Source organism: Grammomys surdaster, unplaced genomic scaffold, assembly GCF_004785775.1.
Source record: "Grammomys surdaster isolate TR1022 unplaced genomic scaffold, NIH_TR_1.0 240, whole genome shotgun sequence".
Classification (NCBI taxonomy): Eukaryota; Metazoa; Chordata; class Mammalia; order Rodentia; family Muridae; genus Grammomys; species Grammomys surdaster.
The window spans coordinates 727,299-733,424 of record NW_021604685.1 but is presented as its reverse complement, the minus strand read 5'-3'; the positions used below and the strand labels follow the sequence as shown (position 1 = coordinate 733,424).

The window sequence follows — 6,126 nt, the reverse complement described above, 5'->3', positions numbered from 1 at the left end:
ATCTTCAGTATACACATATTAAATCTTTTTTGTAAATTGTACATCCTTGTAAAGGTACATGTAATTCATCTTTTTCTTAAGTAATGCCTTTAAACACAGGTTCATTTTTCTAAGCCCTGTCTTCATGAAAAGGGATAAACCCCTAGATAATCTAAGTCCTATTTCTAGTGTTTCCTAGAATATAACAACTGAATGCTTAGCATTTTTCCTTTGGGACAATATAAAAATGAATTTTCATTTTCACTAAAATATTAATTGATAGCAGAGGGAGGCAGCACAGACACATGTGACACAGACAAACTATATGGAAATTTTAATTTGATGACAATTATCCACAAAGTAGATACTCAAGCATATAATCACGAGTTGGCAATATATAAAACCATTATTCACAATTAGAAGCTGTTTAAGTCGTTATCTATCCATTATTTTATCAAGTATAAAGACAGACTAAAATCATAAACAGTGTAATACATTGAGAATATTTATGAAGTGAAATTATAGTATTTACTCTATAATTGTATCCAACTTGAAAGCTGTAATTTCTTTATTCTTCAGATCACTTTTATTGATAAGAATAGAACTATCAGTAATTGATTGCCTAGTCTGTGTTATATACCACAAAGACTGTGTCAATGTCTCATTACACTCTGAAGCACTCTTAGCAGTTACTTTTATAGGTTATGGAGCCAAAATGTAGAGAGAAATAATTATTTTCCCTACATTCTAACCGTAAAATACACATGTGAATGTTTAGGCTCAATTTTATTTGATAGAACAAAGATTTCCAAATTCTTTCAGAGTTTCTAATGCAATATGTATAGAATGGAGCTGAGATTTGTATTTTACCAGTGCTTGATTATGTTGATACTGCTACTCTGGCAATCATACTGCCAAAACCATTGCTTCCAGAAATCTAAGTATGAAAAATCTTAAGCCAATTCATGTTGAGCATTCTACATTGGGGAACAAGGCTCACTGTTGTGCCACAGATGAATTATACTCAGTGACCTAAGAATGCCTGGGTAGAACCTATATAAACTGGACATTGTGGTTTGTAATAGCCTTGTTATTTACTTCCATTCTATTACACAAATGTTATTTCATGCGAGTGAAGAGCACTGATCTAGTTAATCTGGTCATTTGATGTCTGAAGCTTTACCACAAAAACTATCTAACAGATGTTTACATTGTTTCTGCTTTAATGCCTCCAGAGATGGGGAACTCATTCACCTGTGAAGGAAGGATTGAGTTTTATTTTTAGACTGCTTTAACCTGAATATTAGAAAACTCTTCCCCTAGAGTTGGAGGAAGGGAACATAGATGCGAAAATACCTAAATTACAACTTGTCAGTTCAAATTGCAGAAAGTTTACATGATTTTTTGAGTATGCCCATCAATTACTTCAGGAATGTTATTTTTAGTGTGTAACAAATTATGCTTGAAATCTAACAACTACAAAGAGCTCACATTTGTTATCTCACAATTCGTTTAGGTCAGAAATCTAGATACAGCTTAGGTCCACTGTTACTGTAACTCTTTCAGGAAGAGACACTTATCTGTCTTTTGTATTGGTTGGGCTATACACATTTTGAGGCTCATTTTTTTTTTTTTGCCAAATTCTGCTTCCAAGTCCATATTGTTGTTAGCATGATTCAAGCACTCACAGACTGTTTGGCTAGGCTGCCTCAGATCTCTGCATGTTGTTCAGCAAAGGATGTCCTCTGTCCTCTGTTCTCTGCCAAATAAACTCAAATTGAAATGAATTTCATCTAAGCCTAAGAACTAGAAAGTGATCAGAGAGATTCTAGTAGCAAAAGGGAGTTGTGATCTTTGGTATCCTAACCTTCGTTATGATTTCCCATTACTCTCACATTTGTAGAAGCAAGTTATTAAGTCTAATCCAAATTCAATTTGATATGATTACACAAAGAAGTGAATACTAGCAAGCAGGTTAGTCTAGCTACTAACCTAGATCCTTTAATACTTCTTGAAGTTATACCTGGCACATCCTCAAAGAGATAGGCTCTCAATGCCTTGTATTAAACTGTACAAATACTAAGTTATATGTGGTACCCTGAGATGACATGTGGAAGACACTTTTAGCTTCTAACATAGAATCTGTCTTCTTATTTTTCCTTACTAGCAGGTATTTGATTTTATTTAAGGCATCGAACATCTAGCTGAATGTCTTTGCTCCCTTTGAAGCTCAGGAGATGGCCATATGATCAGTCCTTGTCATTAAACGTAAAAAAAAAAAAATTTGATAAGCATTTCTGAGAATGCTTTAGTTTTCTACCATAACTGTGGCTTTTATGGTTAGAGTTGAAACAGCCATAGTGTAAGCATGTGGGTAATGTTACTGCTTCTGACCCTGGTATAATTTATTCTGTGACTTATTTTAGCAACAGCAAAATGAGAAGACTCCATATAGTTGGCTTTCTTATTTGTTGCTGCTGAAAATATGGCTGCTATGTAGTCTTCAACACAAGCAGATAGGTCTTCCATTTTATCTTGTTTTTATGTGGTATTATGTGTCTTTATGTGGTATATAAAATAATGGGTTTCATTATGTCCCTTCCATCCCCTAAATAGTCCTCTTTCTACTTTCATGTCATATATACATTCATATATAGATTCATATGTGAGAGAAAACCTGCAATTAGTTTGTCTTTATTGTCCATAGCTATTATTTCCCTTGTTCCTTTCTCTCTTTGATCTTTTTATACTCCCACATACTTTTCCTTCTACTTTAATATTACACACACACATCAAAATATGATTCTGGCCCATTTCAACTAACATGATGATCTATTTTCTGGCCAATGACATGATTTCATTCTTATTTATGGCTGAACAAAACTCCATTGAGTATATATTCTGTATTTTTTAAATCTATTGTATTGATGTACATACAGGCTGATTTTCATATACACGTATAAGCAAGCATCTCAGTGGTATGTCAACTTAGATTCCTTCAAATATATACCCAGGGGTATTATGGTTGGACTTTAATATATTTCTATTTTTAATTTTCCTGATGAATCCATATAGTGATTTCCACTGTAACTATATCATATAGCATCTATTCCGGAATAGCCATGATTATCCATTCACACTCTGATAAATAAGCAAAGGATTAATAAGAAGTCATGTTATGTCCTGTAAGCCAAGATTTGGGGGGGGCGGGGGCTGAAGAATGAGGATTGTGGTTTTCGAGGATGCCAATTCGTCTTAATAAAAAGAGAAAGGTTAAGAAACAGAATCGTAAGCTCTGACTGGCTCACATGTTTAAAATGGTTGCAGTCAGCAACCCTGGCAGTCCTGAAAGCTGACATTCTCCAACGGGCTTTGCTACACTAGCCTCAAGATGTGTTTCTTGTTCTGTGACAGGAACAATTTCGAGACGTGGTGGCAGCTGTGGCTGTGGCTGATGGAAGCCTAGCAGACACTGGTTTACCTATCACAGATAAATAAATCCAGGAGATGACATCAAACCTGAACAAAATTGACTTGTAGAGAAGAGACGCTTCAATAACAGGATATGATGGCTTACATGCACACGTTCAGCGACTGCTATCTGAAAGCTGTGGGTATTATTCAGCTTGGTGCCACCTCCTGTTATTTTGGAGACAATGCAGTCTGCTTATTCTGAGAAATGAATTTGACAAGCTTTTGCCAAAGCTTGCAAGAGTGATCTTGAGGCTTGCATACTTTGCTAAGGAATACACTAATCTGCCCACTGTAGGTTTCACATATTTTCAGCCTGCTCAGCTGACCACTATTAGAAAACAATGCTGACTTCGGATTCAAGATCTCCGTATGGATCGCCAGAACTTGAAGTGTATCTGTGATGAGCTGCACTTCAGGGGATCGAAAGGCACCACTGGCACTCAGGCCCGCTTCCAGTCGTTATCTGAGGGAGATCTACAGAAGGTGGAGCAGCTGGACAAGTTCGGTGACAGAAAGGCAAGATTTAAGAGTGCTTTCATCATCACAGGGCAGACTCATACATGAAAGTGAACATTGAAGTGCTATCTGTGCTGGTTATCTTAGCGGCATCAGTACACAAGATTTGCATTGACAGAAGCCTCCCGGTGAACCTGAAGGAAATGGAGAAGCAGTTTGTGAAACAATAGAGTTGCTCGAGTGCAATGTCATACAAGCAGAACCCCATGTACTCTGAACTTCGCTGCATCTTGACCATTCACCTGATGGCCCCTATCTTGGACCCGCTACACATAGCTTCTGTGTGATGGTTTGAATACACACTGGGTAATAGTACAACCCACAGATCTGGTTGGCAGAAGCATTTCTCACTGAAGTTGCTATAATAAATACTGTACAGAACATTTTTGAAGGATTAATGGTATACCTCAAAGTAACTGAAAGGCAGCTCTTGCCGAATGAAAGGCGCTTTCGGCAAGAGCTGCCTTTCATGGCCTCAAAGAACAATATCATGGCTATGATCAAAGCTGGGGCAGCTGACAGGACTGTCATAAGAAAATAAGAGTGCTTTCCCAGCAGGCAGCTACCATGGTTAAGCAGGAAGGAGCCTCACAGAGTACATTCTGGCAGATGCCTTTTTCAACCCCATTCACTCAGAGCATTTGTTGGACCCCTCTTCTTTAACGTGTGGAGCACCACGAGGAGGTGCATCCCCAGCTAAACCTCTATGAAAATGTAATGGAGAGGAAAGCAGGAAAGCAGAGCTATGTCTGTACAGCAGAATAGAATTAAGGAAAAGAATTGTTGAGAGTTTGCTAATTATATTGTTGAGAAATGAGAGAAAGAAAGAGAATAGAATTGAGAATGAGCAAATATTTCAAGAGAAGATAACGTGTCATGTAATGTAAGAAAGACTGAGTGAAAAAATCAAAACGGTTTACAGTCAGTTAATACATGATTAAGTTCTTAAAATTGGCAAACACGGGACTCTATCATTAGAATATCTCCCTTTTTGTTTACATCAATCAGTAGTTTTCTTTTTTAAATAATGTAACATTTTAGTAATTCTTTGAGAACATCATACAATGTTTCTTGATCATATTCACCCTTATTCCTTCCCAACAACTCATCTCTCATATCCAGTCTTCCTCAGTTCCCCTCCCTCCACTTTGTGCCCCACCCCTTTTGTTATTTGAGAAGATGCTGTCTTACAGCTGATGTCCTCCTCCTCTGATCCTTATGATCTTTCAGCTCCATCTTCCCCAATGTTCCCTGAGCCTTATGTATAGAGGTTCTGTTGTTCATGTATCCGTTGGGGCCGAAGAATCTACAGTCAATTGTTCTCTGCATTTGACTAATTGTGGAACTCTGTGATAATTCCAATCTACTGCATGAAAGAAACTTCTTTGATAAAATGAGAGTGCCACTTATTAATGGATATAAAGACAAGAATTTAAAAAATGTTTAAGAACTATACTCCTTTAGGGAAGAGGCAGAGGTAGGTTCTATAGGTTTCATGGAGCCTATCAACTATAAGCATACAGTGCATACAAGCATACAGTGCCAAGCATGCAGTCCCTACTATTAAGCAGGTCTTAAGTTCAATTAAGTGGCTGTAGAGTAAAATGTCACTATTATAACGTTCAGAATCTCTTAACATGATGGTCCTTGTGGTTCAAAGGTTTACAGCTGGCTAGGACTGTTTATTGCTTTTCCTCCTTGGCAGCTTGCATGGCTCCTTTGGATGCTATGAGAGCTAGTCCTTTCAGACAAAAACCAGATCAATTTCTCAAAGTCCTGTATCTGAAGTGTACCATGTCCATATCTTAAGTATGTGATGTTCCCTGAGGACTATTAGCTCTCCTACTATAGGTAGGAACTGCAAAAGCTTTTAAGAGAGAAAAATAGCAATGCATGAGGAATTCAGTTTCTCTGTATCCTTGGCATCACTTGGTGTATCCCTAATTTTTGTTTTAGCTTTTCTGATAGATATGTAGCAATATATCATTGTGGCATTAATTTGCATTTTCTAGGCGCTTAGTTGTCATCTATGCATCCCCACCAGTGAAATGTCTTTCCATGTTATTTTTCCATTTTTCACTTGAAATTCTTTTGACACATGAAGTTCAAGGGTTCCTTGTACATTCTAGATTTTAATTCTTGTTGAATATGTGGTTT

The 6,126-nt window shown here is 37.2% G+C and overlaps 1 pseudogene; it reads left to right on the top strand.

Annotated features, from left to right (window-relative positions):
- Positions 1–3,296: 3,296 nt before the first annotated feature.
- On the top strand, positions 3,297–4,679 carry LOC114626832 (annotated as a pseudogene).
- The last annotated feature ends 1,447 nt before the right edge of the window (positions 4,680–6,126 follow it).